This window comes from Leptidea sinapis, chromosome 3 (genome assembly GCF_905404315.1).
Source record: "Leptidea sinapis chromosome 3, ilLepSina1.1, whole genome shotgun sequence".
Classification (NCBI taxonomy): domain Eukaryota; kingdom Metazoa; phylum Arthropoda; class Insecta; order Lepidoptera; family Pieridae; genus Leptidea; species Leptidea sinapis.
In genome coordinates, this window is record NC_066267.1 from 8,349,532 (window position 1) to 8,367,740 (window position 18,209).

Genomic DNA, 18,209 nt, shown 5'->3' on the forward strand with positions numbered 1-18,209 from the left:
TGAAAAATAAAATAGTAGGATGAAACCCATTGGAATAGGAACGGAATATAACAAAAATGAAAGGAAAAATAATTCAAATACAAAGTTTAAATATATTATTTTGTAAAAGACAAAAATAAAAACCAAAAACTTGATTACTTGTATATTCCACATAATTTTTTACGGTTGTGTGAAAAAAGTGTAAATACAAAAGTTGTATACAACTTTGCTATTTGACTTTTTTCCATAGGACTTGTAGCTTTGTGGGAAATCGAGATAAACCATTTTTTACCCAAAAACCCCCCATCTCTTCCACTGCTCGACCTCAGATCGCCCGTACATAATGTTTCCTTTCACTTTTGTTAATATATTCTCTTACTTTTCCAATAGATTTCATCATACTATTATTTTTTGGTATAAACAATTATCGACCTTGGTTAAGCAAAAAATTGCAAAAGTACATATTATTATTTTTCCAACACATAATATTTCCCTAACGAGGCCGCACCATGAACATACAAACGTAGGGCGGCCAAAGTGACAGTTACCGCGCTCCTGTCATTTATGTAAGTCGCGAGTGTCAAAGATCACAATCTCGTTATTTAACATCGAATTCGTTTTGGGTGTTTCAATGATCGATCGCTGTTTGATCTTAACATTTCGACTGCAGCGAAATTTTAGCATTAGTCTCTGGCACACATATTATTCTTATAAGAGGTTTAAAACAAACAAGAGCTCTTGGAATCAAAAATTACCACAATAATTTAGTTAAATCAATACATTGATTTAAATTAAACAATTTATTAATTGTGAGGTAGGAGAGAACCTATTTAATCAGACCATTACATAGATCACAGATGAAAGTTCTATACAATTCATTCAAGAAAAATTTCTCAAATAATGGCAAACCGACGCAAAACAAAGTGCTTACGCTTATGACAACAGGGCTATGAAAAAATAATTTCAACTTACCGAAATTACATAACCAAAACATAAATATATTTGTGCTTTTTTATTTCGATTATATTTAGAAGCAAGATTGTATCTGGGCGTATAATAAGTCTGCTATAATCTTTTTAGACTGTGTGGTACTTTAGCTGATCATCAGGGCAATTTGAACGTAAGATGATATTATTCCAATTTTATGTTTTGTGATAATTATGAAAGAATTCCTAATTATTAAGTTTATTGCCATCCCGCCTGCAATAGCCACAAAATTCCAGATCTATAATGTAATATGTATATATGCAATACTAGCGGTTACCCGTGATTTTGTCCGCATTTGCAAATCCGACTACCACGAAACTGTCTTTTCATTTTTCGGGTTATTATAAAGGGTTATATGACAATCACAAATAATGTGACTTTCTATTGGTAACAGAATTTTCAAAATCGGTTCAGTAGATCCAGAGATTACCCCCTAAAACATCACAAAATGTCTTCTTCATCTTCTTCTTCTTTAGCCGCTCTCAACCTCTAAGGTGTGGGTCTCCTTCATCTTATGCCATCTTTTCCGGTCTTGAGCAGTTTTCAACCACTTTGTTCCCGCCAGTCTTTTGATATCATAATACGAACGCATCTGCGGTCTTCCTCTCGGGCATTTCTCTCCCACGGTCTCCATTCTATCCATGCCTTGCACCACGAGCCATGTTTGCGGGTGACAAGGCCAGCTCACTCCCATTTCAATTTCGGAACACGTTTGGTTACATCGCTCACTTTGCTTTGCTGTCTGACCCATTCGTTTCTTTTACGGTCTCTCAGTGTAACTCCTACCAGTTTTCTCTCATTTGCCCTTTGCGCCACCTGAATCATCACAAACGGTACCTCTTCATAATAACATGGCAACACGATGGTATTATTTTAGTAAACGTTCAAACTCGACTAGTTTGATCAAGTGCCATCAACTACAAGGGCGGTCCACATAGTAATTGCCGGTGAAACCCTTCGCCGCAGAAGCGTGCTGTTGTACTTAAAGCTAATGCGAACTAAAACACGTTTGTAGCAAGTGTGAAACGACCATTAAGATAAAAAACGGTAGTGTGGTAATGTCCTAATTCATTTTACGCTGAGAGATTTAACAAGGTGAAAGCGTATGTAACTGCAGGAAAAGTTGCTTTTTTAATTTTTTCTTGTTTTTCGAGCGTCACTCAACACATTTTCAAAATAACTTTTTAGAATACGTTCGCTTGTATTATACAAGGGCTAATTATCTTTAGAATCACTGTGAACAGTTTGCTTTCGGACTGCATAAATAAATAAATATTTCTACAAGTTAAACTTTACTTCTAATTTCACGTTTATCTAGATCACAGAATTAGAGTATCGCCAAAGTTTCTAATATGGGAAGACATAATATACTCCACAGAAAACTTTTATCAAAATTCAAAAACTATACAATTTGTAGTTAACATATACATTATTTTATTTTGTAGATTTTGTCTATTTTAGCGAATAATCTCCATAAGTTAGGACACAAGCGGAGATAGATTAACAGGCGATAACAAAGTATTGAAACATATAACTTAACTAAATCAACAGTAAGGCTTGCAATAACTGTTGTATATAAAACTCAACGTATTTTTCTATCAGAAGATCTCATTACATTCGAGGAGGCGTAAAAAACCGATCAACCTGTACGTCTGAAATAAAAGTCGGCGGGTAATCTGAGATCACGAATGAGGTAAGGTTTTTGTCTGAACGTCCGCGTCAGGGGTCGCGAACGACCGCGTCAACCGCGACGACCGCACGACGTGACTCGCGCCTGGGAAACCTATTCTACTTCATGGCTTCCTGGTATTAATGAGATGTACGAACGCTCCTGTCGATTGAAAACGGTCAAGGGCGATCGAGCTCGGGTGAGCCCTTATTATGTTACTGTTAAAAACTATGATTTTGTGTACAAGTGAGTTTTAGAAATTTATTTTAACCGTTCACTCGAACGGTTGGCTCAGTTGATAAGAGCATTCGGACAGAACCCGAGGTCGCGGGAGTCGAGCTCGAGTTCATAATTCTTGGTTACTAATTGAATTTGTATGATAATAAAATAAATAAATTGCGTAACAAGCTGTATGCCATCATATTATATCAAATCTCTTCCATTGAGCCAACCGTTCGAGTGACGTATCGTTCATAAATCTTGGTATGTCTTGTTCATTCTTGTTTATGTTGTTGTTCATAGCGTTTTGACGGAACCCACGTTCATACAATTTGTATACAAATTTTATTTGTGTAATTAATCCCAGAAGTGAGGGTCACTTTAAAAATATCACTTTCAAAATAACAAATTGTTCAGATTCCTGCAATTAATGCTACGGTTTAACAATTTTATTTGATTTATATAATAATCGCAATTCATAAAATTTAAAGCAATTGTTAAAAACGTTTGTGTGGGAAAGGTTATTATTACATAAATAATTTTCTTAATGATACCACAGACTGGGATTCGAGCGAACACCCTCAGGCTATTTAATTATAATTTTTTACTGTACGATATTTCAATGTTATCCATACTTTATTTAAAAAAACTGCTGAGTTTCTTGCGCCCATTCTTCTCAGGTCTGAGGCACACTATTTCTAATAAGTGGTAGTTTTTGACGTTCCATAAGTGATTTTAAATGCTATTTTTAATATAAACATATAAATTTCGAATATGCAGATGTCTTCCTGAAGAATCTATCTCATTAAAATCACTTGAGTTGTTTAGCCGTGATAGCGTTGTTCCTAATTTATAATATGAGTAATTCTTTTTATTTCAAAATTACTCATGTACATCTACATGTAGACTAACAAACCTAAGAGGGATAAGTCATAAAATTTAAATAATTATGGATATCTGCAAATGAGTGTAATTCTGTATGTTATAAGTGTGTGAATGGGTTGTAAAATTTCATATTTATAATATTCAAAATAATAAAAAAACTACCTGAGCAGAAAATAAAATATTCTCGGTATAGAGCCTCGAACTCTGAACCTCTTTGCACGCACAGTGTTGCCCGCAGTCGTGTAAGGTTATGCGGATGCCCGTAGCCATGCGTGCGCAGACTACGAAGCAGCCTGTCGAGGTCGAACGAAGGAATGTCTCACATATGCGAAAGCCTTTGTTGGCTCGTAAACAGACTGCCTAAGCATGTTCAAGTGTTACATTTTCATTTTGAAGCTATAACATCAATACTATTCCAAATGCACAGTCCCAAAGCAATACCAAATACGCACCTAGCAGTTCTAACAAAATTACGTAAGTTTCACCAAGCCAATAATTACTGCATTCATTAATCAGAAGTTAGACCCATAGTTAATGTGCAGTGAAACCAGACGTCAGTTATATTAATTCATATAAATAGGTAAAAAATAATTTCAGTACATAACCATCTAGTTAATTAACATAAGTTGAATTTCTTTATGAAACAATTTATAACATATTTTGTTAGTAAAACAAATTATTACATAAAATTAAAACAATCATTACGGGAAAGCGTATCAAGAATACTGACAGTATTTCCACGTTGGATAGCTTGGCTGATCCGTAACCCGAAATAGCTCCCAGCTCTTGGGTTTCCAGTAGCCCTATTGAGGGCGCGAAGATAGTACTTTGTACATTCTCCGTTCACTGCTGCCATTCTAGTAAATCAAATATCGCGTGACAATGTAGTTAATCTTTTGTGGACACAAATATCAAAACGGACATTTTAGATTTCGGAATATGTTGAAAAAAAAAATAGGTTAAGTTTAAGTTTAAGTGCAAACTTTAAAAAATAATCAGTCACTATACGGATACCCGTACACGAAAAGTAATTCATTTTAATGTTATAAAATATCGATACACCTACTGCTAGCCTAATTATCATACATTTACGTATTCAAGTTGGCTCTCGATACCAAAATATGAATGAAAAGATGACGCACATGTCAACCGCCTCCAGGGAGTCACTTCCGGGCCGCTGCTTGATTGATTCAAAAATCTGATGAATATTTTAAACAACTACATGACCTATTAAATCCTTGAATACATTTTAAGAGATTATATTAAAAATAAATTGAACGGGCGTGGCTTAACTTGGTGGTAAGTTCTTTTGATCATTATTTGAAATTTATATATTCTTTTCACTTGGATATTTCTATTATTTATTGTAATTGAGAAACTATCGACCAGCCGAAAAGACATGCGTCAGATCTGAAAATACCGGTGGTAAGAAACTCAACGTTATTATGGAATAAAATTGCAAATTGTTGTAGTTAACAACTTCGAAATATTTAAATTCAAATATTTTTATTCAAAATAGGATGTGACATCACTTATTGAAAGTCAAAAACTACCACCCATTCCAAAATAAATGCCTCAGACCTGAGAAACGCGCGCAACAATCTCAGCGGGCTTTTTTTTTTCATAGAAAAAATATGTTTACAAAGTAATATTGTACAATTAAACTTATTATTTAATAGCGAAAGTCATTTATGTTATAGTAACCTTTACCACACAAACGATTTTAAACAATTCTTTTGAATAACATACATAATAATACTTTTGTTTTGAACATTTTCTGGGACCTTGTTGTAAAAGCGTATACATCGCCCCACAAAAGACTTACTAATTCGATATAGCCGAGTAGTAGGCATATAATAGTCATAGTTCATTATGAAAATGAAATGAAAATGAATTTATTTCTTAAGAAAAACTGACACATTCACACAAAAAAGTTAATGAGAACAAAATATATGCTTAATCTAATACTTAACTTACTTAACTTAATACAAAAGAAACAAAAGCAAAACTTGATGTGGCAGTGGTCTTCCAAAACGGGAGTCCACTCAGTTATAGTTGTGTCCATACATTATGAGCACAACACCGATTTTCAGTGACCCCATTGTGTGAAGTTTGGAGCTGAACTGACATATTTTATCAATAGTTAACATTAGAAATAACTATATAAGTGTTATAACCTTTTTTTTTTAAATAGGTGTATTATTAACCTCGTATTGAAACGTTTTATTTTTGTCATGGGGCACACACTGCTTTGTTCTTATTTATTATTATCTCGTTTGTCTTCAGTATATCCGTCTACTAAATAGATTTGAACATGTAGACAATTGGACAGAATGATGCAACTGTAAACACATTGCAGCATTATTATTGTTTATCCAATTAGATCATGCTGATGATAAACTAACTATCACCTGCAACCATACCGTCCTATACATGTTTTTTTTATGGAATAGGAGGACAAACGAGCGTACGGGTCACCTGGTGTTAAGTGATCACCGCCGCCCACAATCTCTTGCAACACCAGATGAATCACTGGAGCGTTTCCGGCCTTTAAGGAAGTAGTATGCGCTTTTTTTGAAGGTTCCCATGTGGTATCGTCCCGGAAACAACGCAAAAGGAAGCTTTGTAGTACGTGGAAGAAAGCTCCATCAAAACCGCACTGTGGAGGACCGCCACACATCCAGATGGTGGGGATGAATTCCTAACTTGTGTGCGAAGGTGGAAAAAGATTAAATTGATTAGATTAGAGTTTATATTCAATCAATAATGTGAAAATACACCATAATCAGAAAGAGAATGAATAAACACGCCTCAAATCCCATCGATTTAAGCAAAAAATAAACTTACTCAAAATAATAATAATATTGAAACACTTTTCACACAAATTATCTTGCCCCAAGTTAAGCATATATAGCCTGTGTTATGCGTTACAAGACAATGATATATTTAATACAATATACTTACCTAAACATACATAAATTCATATAAACATACATAAATACATTTAAACATCCATGACTCGGAAAGAAACATCCATATTCATCATATAAATGCTTACACCTACCGGGATTCGAACCCGGGACCTCTAGCTTAGTAGGTAGGATCGCTAACCACTCGGCTATACAGGTCGTCTAAATGAAATCTATATGGCAAATAACATTCCGCCATTACAAATTTAATCTGTTATTCGTTGCATTTATGTATTGCAAATGGATTTTGTCATTTTCGTTGAACTATGCGCTACTTCACAAGCTGTTTGTACTTAACAAACAATTAGGGTGCAATAATATACTATAATAGGCCGCCAAACAGGCGTTCGTTTCAAAAGTGTCAGAGAAAATGATAGCCAATTACATATATTACAATAATTATTGCTTTTGTAATGGAAATATATTAAGGTGTCGTATATTACTTTGAAACTAATTTACTTGTTAAAACATAACTGAGAGCCATGCGTGAATTGGAATAATAAATTGCATAGCTGTTGCAGATTACCGATCAATGGACCATCGATGAGGTAATCCTGTTCGAGAGCATGAACAGAAAGTTGCCAACAAATCAGTTCATGTAGGCAATAACCACCTATATATAACGAAATGAAAGAAAAACGTTACAATGTGGTCTCCTAGTGCGCTAGGACGCAAAGGCTATACAGAAAACCTATTCATAAATAACACTTTAGGGTCGGACGACACTATGCGTTCACCAAAACGAGCGCACAATTAAGCAGCTCACGAGGTATTTTACGCTACGCACAGTGGATGTCAAACCTTATATCGGGTACTTAATATAGGTTATGTTTGCTTGTTGATTACCGTTGATTGATTAATGAAGAAAAGATTGGTAATTATATCCGTGAGAGATTGTACTTCCGAAGAACTATAACCACTGCAAACGGGACTTTGAAAATCCTTTTGACTATTACAGTGCCGAGGACTTCAAAAGACACGATATAGATTTACCAAAGATACAGACCAGCAGAGGCCAGGCTTCCTGTTTCCTCTATTTACCAGTTATTAGTTGCCTTGAGATTTTATTCATCTGGGATTTTCCAGGTTAGTTACCAACAATTCAATTATTTACTCTCCAATAGTTTGAAATTCACATTCAAAATAACATTAAAATTTTAACTAACAACAACTATTGGACGGTTTTTATTAGGACCTCTCAAACTATATATGTTAATTGTTCAGTATATACTTATAACACAATACTTTTTCCAGATGATTACTGGACACCTACTAAAAGTTTGCAAGCCAACAGTATCAAAGTCCGATTCTTTTTGACGTTTGTATCTGTCAACTGTCCTGTAAGCCGACTCGAGTGAAGTCGCAACACAACGGTAACCAATCACAGCGCTCTATTTAATGCTATGCGTCCGCACAGCAAAAAGTCCTGTATGTATTATTTTTGAAATGAAGGACTTGGCATACCGAACGCTATAGAACGCCGATAGCGTTTTTTTTTTATGAAAATATGGGACGACATGAGCAGGACGTTCAGCTGATGGTAATTGATTCGCCCTACCCCTCACAATACAGTGCCGCTCAGGCTTCTTGAAAAACCCAAAAATTCTGAGTGGAACTACAATTGCGCTCGTCACCTTTGAGACATAAGATTTGCCCAGTAAATTCACTAGCTACGGCGCCCTTCAGACCGAAATACAGTAATGTTTACACATTACTGCTTCACGGCAGAAATAGGCGCCGTTGTGGTACACATAATCTAGCCGGCTTCCTGTGCAAAGGAGCCTCCCACTGGCGTTGCTGCTAGTATAGTAGCAAGGAAGAATCGTTTGTGAATGCGGGTGTATGACTAATTCGGCTCAGCAAAAAGAAGCTTCTTTGACTAGTCACGATTAAAAGTTTGAATGACAAGGGAATAAACTACTTATTCTTAACATTCAACCTATGTAACTAATGGTTTTTGATAACGAACCTCGCCAGGATATAATAGATTAATAACATAATAATGTAAACGTTTCAATATAAAATAACATTAACATTTGCACATCGATAAAGGTAATTAAACTCTAAACATGCATCTAAATTCGAAACGCAGTGTTTTTATTAATTTGCTTGATTATGAGTTTATTTTCAAATTATCGACCTTATAAAAGTTGTATAGTAACGTGTACCTTGTGGTGAACACAAATGGAATAGTAAAGTTGACTTGTACCAAATGAGTAACTTGCTTGTATTGCATGCTTTTTTATCGGAAGGGAAATTAGTTCACAGAGCTGGCGATGCTATGTAGTACCATATAAATTATGTGATTTACGAATACATTTCATTTGTGCTAAAACTTTATCCAGCTACGAAATAGGTTACATACAGTTAGGATCAGCTCGTACACTTCGCCGTAATTAATTTTGGAGAACGTTAAGATTTTTAAGACTGACTTTAGGGAGAGACGTCGCCCTAAAGTTAGTCCATAAAAACTTATTATAAAATAGGGATTTCCGAACGAAAAATGATATATTATACTATTATTTTAATTGAAGAATTTGCATATTTGGGTGAAATTTCGCACATAGTTTGTACAGCTAATCTAAACTAACATAAAGTATAGTTTTTATCCCATAATGAACAAAGTTCTGAAGTCCTCACAACCGATTAAATAGAACTAGGAGGCACTTAACGAAAAACGTTTTAAAATATCACATCTTCACAACCAAAGAATCAGGAGTTTAAATAGAAAACAAACTATGCATGTCGTTTTTTTATGAAAATAAAGGACGAGACGAGCAGGACGTTCAGCTGATGATAATTGATACGCCCTGCCCATGGCAATGCAGAACCGCTCAAGATTACTTGAAAAAGAACTAAACTCTGAGCGGCACTACAACTGCGCTCGTCACCTTGAGGCATAAGATGTCAAGTCTCAATTGCCACCATGAGACATAAGGTGTCAATTTCACTAGCTACGGCGCCCTTCAGACAACACAGTAATGCTTACACATTACTGCTTCACGGCAGAAATAGGCGCCGTTGTGGTACCCATAATCTAGCCGGCATCCCACTGGTGAAATTACGAGTACCTATAACCTAATTACGTATTTGTACATGAGATATAATCCTACAACAATTAATTTAAGCTAGGATATAGAATATAGATTATTTAATTATCGGTCCAATTTTAATTTGTAATGACATTATAATTCATAATAGCTAGTTAACTAGACACTTGAAACCAGTTTGTAGGTAGGTACAGGAAAATAAAAAGATTGGAGAGTACTCGATCTCGCGGGTCAAGCAAAATCTAGAACTATGCAGGTATTTTGTTTACCTCGTTGTTATAAGATTTTATTTGTTTATCTCAAGGGAATGTCGTGTCAATTCCGTCGTAAAATTTGTTATAGCGACAATCATTCAATCCGAACGCAGAGAGTATTTAATTTCTGGCGCAATAAACATTTAATTTGGCTCAAGTTGTTTGGAAATTATTAATTTAATGAGAGGAACGGGCTCATTCAATAATATCGCGTACACATATAATTTGTACACATTCTGCAGATTATAATTATGTTTCGTTTGGTGTTTTTTAATTAATTATGTCACTGAGACAAACACAACATAAAAAAGGTAATAAATTTCTTCCTATTTTATTATTGTAGGGTTTAGCTTGTATTATAGCGTTATGACAACATAGGTCAAAGGTCATTTGTAAAAAATTGATCAAGCTGTAGTGCTATCAAACAATTCCATCATTGACAGTAAAACATACGATTGACAACAATCCGTAATGACAAAAAACAACAATTATTAACAAGTTACACGCGCCCGCCCGAACGACAAACTTGGACCGACATCGGCAAATTTTAATAGACACAAGCATACCTTTTAGGTATTTCCAAATACACTCTTCGGCCGCTGTTATGTTCCTCAGCTTGTCTGACAGAAACAGCTTGAAAGAGTCACAAACAACACACAAACACAGCCGCGCACTTGCGTGGGCGTCGCGTATATTTTGCCAACGTTATCGCCTAGCTTATCACTGGAGGCACTCGCGAGAGCACGTGGTGTATATATATATATGTATAGGGTGTAGGACGCTGCGGGTGGCGTTGTACACAGACAAGCGACCAAAGCGCGCTAAACAGTCGGCCCGACTGAGCTCTGACTCACATCCACATAACACAGTACAGGTGAAAATGCAACTGTGTGTCAATATCGTGTGGACTGTGGAGGTGACTCGGCCGAACCGCGCTCGTGTGAGTGAACCATTTCGTTCGTTAGGCAAATTTATCGCGAGCGTGCGGCTTCGCGAGTGTGCGTAGGCCTACCTGTTGTGCCCCCGCAACCTGTCACTTTTGTTCTTTTAGGGTTGTGTTCAATGTATTATCTTATAAGACATTCATTTCGCGTGTTATTGTTTCGTGCGGGCCGGTAGTCGCTACTCGGCGGTGGTTTGCGAATGAATCGACCTGCACCAATACCTTAGTGCCTATAAATAAACTTTTATTAAGTACTTCATCTCAAATCTGCTAAAAACCTTCACCTATGTCCATAACTCGGGTTTGTTTTTGTTTAATGATAATAAGTGATGTGACGAGCAGGACGTTCAGCTGATTGAAAGACGTAATTGAAACGCCCTGCCCATTACAATGCTGTGCCACTCAGGATTCTTGAAAAACCCATAAAATCTGAGCGGCACCACAATTGCGCTCGTCACCTTGAGACATAAGATGTTAAATCTCATTTGCCCAGTAATTTCACTAGCTACGGCGCCCTTCATACCGAAACACAATAACGCTTAGACATTACTGCTTCACGGCAGAAATAGGCGCCGTTGTGGTACCCATAATCTAGCCGGCATCCTGTGCAAAGAAGCCACTGATAATGACTATATCGTGTGATTTTTACATTTATATTTATACTAGCTTCAAAATTACTATCACGCTTAATCCAACACTTTAAAAAAATTATACATCACTTATAAGACTTATATTATTAGCTCTGAATACAGAAATTACATTCTCCTTCAAATACAGCAGAATGCCAATTTTCATAAGGAACAGATATCCGATGTAGAAGTTGGTATTCAGTACCACCAAGTGGGGAGCTGCTACAGTGGATAACGAAATGATTGATGAATATGTATGTATCTTCGTCATGGATAATTAAATTTAAATAAGTTTAACTTTGTATATTACATTAAATACATCGTTGTGTGTCACCCATACACAGGCTATGCTTAGTAGTAATGATAAAAAATGGAATTTTGTAGTTTTATGAAACCACGATAACAAAATAACAAATTATTAATATCAGCATAAAGAAATTTAAAAAAAACATCGGCCAAGTGCGAGTCGGAGTCAAGCAAATAAAGTAAAGTAAAGTTGTTTGTAATGATTTATAACGTATTAAAAAATCTAGACCTAGAGTAGAACTAGATTTCGTTCAAAAAAATTTTTCGGTGGAAGTTTGCATGGTACGATGATATTTGATGTACGTCATATATTTTTTTAGTTTTATCATCTCTTCTCTTAGAAGTTACAGGGGGGGGCTCTCATTTTACCACTTCGGAAGAGTCTCTCGCGCAACTATTCAGTTTGGAAAAAATTATATTTGACACCTCAATATCTTTTTTGAAGATTTATCCATAAATACCCCACAGGTTTGGGTTTGATGAAAAAAAAAAAAAAAAATTTTCTACTTTCAGTTCTAAGTAAGGGAACCCCTAAAATTTGATGTTTTTTTTTTTCGTTTGCGTGAAAATCTTAATTTGGTTTACAAAATACATCTACTTACCAAATTTCAACACTATAGTTCTTATAGTTTCGGAAAGAAGTGGCCGTGGCATACGGACGGACAGACAGACATGTCACATGACGAATGTATAAGGGTTCCGTTTTTACCATTTGGCTACGGAACCCTTAAAAGTTCCTTAATGTATCAAATTGACAAATTGCAACAAAATAATCAAACAGACGGTTAAAAATACAAATAAGTTACACTTTACATTTATCATTCTCTCCACATTGATAATATACACACAGACACATGACCTCTAGGTACGTCACAGATTCATAGACTAAGTATTATAGTTGTTTAAGTTAATGACCAAATATGTATACTTATATATAGCAAACGTTGTATTGCCGATATTAAAATCGCGATACAAAAGTAACTGTAGATGGTAGATGGGTGAAAATTTGAAGTTGTATTTTTTAATGCTGACTCATAATCAAACAAACTTAAAAAAAAAAAAATTTGGTGTGGACCCCCCTTAACATTTAGGGGGATGAAAAATAGACGTTGTCCGATTCTCAGACCTGGGTAGGTCTGCACTCAAAATTTCATGAGAATCGGTGAAGCCGATTCGGAGGAGTTCAAAGTTTAACAACATGACACAAGAATTTTATTTATTAGATATAGCTGACCCGACAGAATTACTTCTGTACTATATAAGGGTCCCGCGAATATTTATTTTTTATTTTTGTAAGATTCTAATTATTGGTGCAGGTACTTACTTACCACAAAACGCGGCATTTGTTTTTCTAAATTCAAAATTTTTAAATATGAAATCGAATACGATCGTCATATAGGATCGCTGGCCAGTACAACAAACAACCTCCGGCAAACTCGCGTCTATGCTCAATGCACTGCGATTGTGATATAGTTTTGAGCTGGCTTCTGAATTCGGATATTGATACTGCATTACTGTTGGCCATCGCTCGTTAATTTGGGCTCTGTTTACGACTTTTGTTGTGGATTTCGTCAATATGGCCGAACGTACGCAGAGAAAATAAAATTGTTCCAAATAAATAAAGAGAAAACGAGCAAAACCAGTCGTAGGCATCGATAGCTTTGTTGCCGATACCAAACGAAATAAATAAAAGACTGTTTTTTATGAATTTGTCAATAAAATTTCATAACATGTAAAATTATTTCGTAATATATGCTCCCTGTACTGAAATCGTTTCCGCAGAACTGTCAAACGGTACGTCATTAAATTATCTCATTGAAAATATTATATGGACATATATATAAACAAATATTGTAAATAAAAACTGTCCTATCTCTCATGTTGGCCTATACTGCACTCCATAAAGTAATCCCCATTAAAATCCGCCCATTAGTTTAAGAGTTCGTTGGAAATCAGGACACTGGATTTATGTATATTAAGATATGAGAACACTATAGAAATATAACTTATACTTTGTTTAAAAACAACAAAATATTCTCTGCGGATATTTTTTTTGTCCAGTATAGCATGAGCAGCATACAAGTGATAATAAAACACGTGAACTTTATACAGGTAAGGTCGAGAATATATATCTATGGCTAATACATAATATATACACATACGATACATGTCACCTTGAAGTAATGACACGGTTGCTCGTATGAAAAACTCCATTGACACCGCAAACAAAAATGAACTATAAACTCTTTAACAAAACAGTTGCATATTCAACAGAACGTAAACGCGCTAGAACGTTTTACGTGATAAGTCTTTGAAAATAAACAATTGCCGATTTAAATTTTACGACAATTGAATAGAGTCTGTTTTGAAATGCGAGGTTATTTGTTTATAAGACATTTAAAAACGCACGCTGGAAAATCGTGACTCCAGCGCCTTTATTACATTTTGCATCTTATCTTTGAGAAAATGGATTCATAATACGTTGAACACTAGATACAGTATTTGATTTATATTCTTCAAATCATGTTTGAGTGACGTTACAGTGAACTAAGATCGCAAATCTGGTTGTTGATAAGAATACGAAACTATGAGCGGAAATTTGTTTTTACGGCTGCGGAACATTAAACTTACTTTATATTACGATACAGACAAAATATATTGTACTTAATGTATCAATCAACTACAGGTATCTACTACATTTTTTTCCATGTGAAAATAAGGGACGAGACGAGCAGGACGTTCAGCTGATGGTAATTTATACGCCCTGCCGATTACAATGCATGACCAACACCTTGAGACATAAGATGTCTCATTTGCCCAGTAATTTCACTAGCTACGGCGCCCTTCAGATCAAAACACAATAATGTTTACTCATTACTGCTTCACGGCAGAAATAGGCGCCGTTGTGGTACCCACAATCTAGCCGGCATCCTGTGCAAGGGAGCCTCCCCCATGCTTAATAATTTTCACAAAGAAAATATTGCTTTATTCTTCAGAGATAAAAAAACATTAACACATTAACAAGAGAGCTAATTTTTATATTAAACTATTATTATATAAGGCTGAAAAATATAATTATGACTACGTTTTATTCGCAAAACTTACATAAAAATAATTTACGAATTGTTTGGACAGAGGACGTAAGATTATTATCAATTATATACACTATACGTGTTGGCTATCTTCAACAGCCTTAGAATAGGAGAGTTCACTCCAAACATACATCTTCCAACGAAAAAATTTAGGACACGAAAGTTAATTTTATTCAGAAGTTAAGGACAGTCAATCTTGTTATTTAAAAGTTATCGATTAGAGGAAGTCATTTTGAAAAATACGATAGGCATAGGAAGACAGACATTTTCTTGAAAGTCCGTTCGCATATATTAAATGCCAAATAAATCTTTTTTGAATTCTTTCTGTCGTCAACATCTGTGTCATAGCGAGGGCTCCCTTGTAACTTGTCAATTTGATGCAACAGAACTATTAATATTACCCAGCATGGCTAATATTTCAAAATTCGTGTAGATTATCACCACTCCATAGAAGTGAAAACATAATCAAGCTGATGTTTATAACACAACTATGACTGCTTAGTGAAGAGCGAGTGTGCCTAATTTGACTTGAAAATAAAATTATCCAGTTAAGCAGTACCGGAACGAGCGTTACATATGTAAACGTAACAGCTCTGTCTCATTCAACACTCATAAAAGTGCTCAAGAAGTTTTCACTTCCAAAAAGTTAGAACTATAGAAATTATATTATAACAACGCGAAGCCTTTATCAATTTACACTACGTTATATGTTTTCCTATGAAACTACACTGACTATTCTTCTACATTTTTTTTATAGAAGGATTGGAAGGGAAAGACAAAAGATTAGCTGATGGTAAGTGATCACCGCAGCCATTACTCTCTTGTGACACTAGAGGAATCACAAGAGCGTTGAAAACCTTATAAAAACAAGAATAAGCGTAGTAATATTATGTGTTAGAAAACCTAGCTTCCTTTTGCGGTGTTTCCGGGACGATACGACATGGGTACCTTCAAAAAAAGCGCGTACACCTTCCTTAAAGGCCGGCAACGCTCTTGTGATTCCTCTGGTGTTGCAAGCGATTGTGGGCGGCGGTGATCACTTAACACCAGGTGACCCGTACGCTCGTTTGTCCTTCTATTCCATAAAAAAACACCTTTAATACTTTGGTATCTACATGGCGCGCGAGGATTGAGTCGTGGGCTCTGTGGTGTCAATGGTTCAACCTAGTGCCCCATCGAGAGAAGCCTTCTCTTATGTCAATAGATTTCTAATTGCCTTGTTTCTCATACATTACTGGAGATGTACAAGTAAATTCTTACAAAGGCGGAATATTTTATTTCCAACAAACATGTACGTGTCCCCTTACTTTCAAAGCACTAAGGATTAACCCGTCTCAAAGTTCGGTCCATTAAATCTGACATCAGAGAGTAACACATAAATAAACATTGAATCACAGTAAGACAGCGTTCATGTTTTAATTTATTCACTCGGGCAATTAAGCCGTGGTCCGGTCACAATGGTGCGCAGGCGCATTATATGTGAGACAATCTACATCTTTGATATAGCCTGACCGGAACCGAACTTGGTTCTTATATTATTAATGCTCTTTGATAGAAAACAATTGAAGTTCTAGTGTAGAGTGGTCTGACATTACCTACTGCAAAAATGCAAAGTTAATTCCCGAGCGAGGGCTAGGTTTTAAATACGCCTGGGGCTACAAAATTTAAAGTAACAATACTGTAATTTCTGTTGTTGCAAAGGAATATTGTACAAAGTAATTAATAATAGATTAGTTCAAAATTCACCTATAAAAACCTGAAAAGAGGCAAAGTCAAGAAAGCTAAAAACTAAAAGGGCTTATGCTAGTGAAAGAAGAATCGTCGATGCAATAGGTAGAACCGAACCCTAATCATTATAGGGCGGTTTTTAACTTTTTTCTACGTAGGTCCAACCAATAAACTTGTTTGCACGGTACATTTTACTTTGACAAGAATTACGAGAAAAATATCGCGTAAGTACATCTTAGAAGCGTACCCCTGTGTTTCTTGTAATGTAGTGTGGGGGCTTAAAATCACTTATTGAACGACAAAATCGGGCGAAGTGAGAAGAACGGGCGCAACATACCCAGTTCAAACTTCATAAAACTGGTCACTCATTCATAGGTCACACAGTCACTCCAAAAATAACAATAATCATTACTAGAATTGGATAAATTATTAATAGCCTAAAAATACGCAATCATTTTTATATTTTTTGGTGCATATTAACCCCCTTATTCATACTAGTCTGCTAACTTAAAGCATTGCTAACTCTCACTCTGTCTTCTTCTATTGACCTAAGTCAAAATGAGAAAAAACACTTCTTAGCGGCTGTTTAAAGTTAGCGGACCATTATGAATAAGGGGGTATATCTATTGTTTTAGAATAGTGTTTTTGAAGTCGGTTTTTTTTGTTATTATTTTTATTATAATTATTATATTATTATTATCATTTATAATTAATGTGTAGATCTATTAAAATTTTCAATGCAGCAATGAACGTCATCACTTTGCAATTTGATTACAGACAATTAGAAATTCTGCCACAAATCGCACCCTTACCATAAATACTTGACCATAACGACGATACGGTTGGTGACTCAAATATCCGGATAGCATAAAAAAGATTCGGCCGAGTATCGTTAATTTGCTCCAAAGAATTGAAGAGTTCCGTTACTTTACCATGGATCCCATAATCATAAAGTAACCCATATCTCACCAAACTACCTTTGTAGTATATCCTTTCCAATAAAAAAATGAATCATCGGAATTGGTTCACGCGATATTGAGTTATTCGTAAATTTGTCGCACATATACTTATAGCAAATTTCAGACTTTTATGGTTATCGCATGGATGCCATTGTCGACTCGAGCCAAATTGCAATGGGACCACACTGCAAGCACCAGCTTTCGAATAAAGTAAGAATAATCAAAATCGGTTCACCCAGTCGAAAGTTCCGAGGTAACAAACTTAAAAGAAACATAGTGACGAATTGAAAACCTCCTCCTTTTTTTGAAGTCGGTTAAAAATTGGCAATTATAAAGCAGTAATGTAAAAGATATTTACACAAATACGATATGAATCCTCATCATTTAAAAACTCTAATAATCTTCTTTCTAATATTTAAAATTCTCGTGTCATGGTGTTAAACATTGAACTCCTCCGAAACGGCTTGACCGATTCTCATGAAATTTTGTGAGTATATTGAGTAGGTCTAAGAATCGGCCAACATCTATTTTTCATACCCC

General features: G+C 35.4%; 1 protein-coding gene across 2 annotated transcripts in view; it reads right to left on the minus strand.

The window, feature by feature from the left end:
* LOC126979636 (uncharacterized) overlaps positions 1-18,209 on the minus strand; it is a 323,388-nt gene that overhangs the window by 217,261 nt on the left and 87,918 nt on the right. Inside the window, exon 1 of one of the 2 annotated variants that reach the window (XM_050829084.1) lies at positions 10,579-10,838. The exons of the other annotated variant lie outside the window; for it this stretch is intronic. The gene's annotated coding sequence lies outside the window, so the exon portion shown is untranslated. Of the gene's footprint in view, positions 1-10,578; positions 10,839-18,209 lie in introns of those variants that run through there. 2 annotated transcript variants of the gene reach the window in all.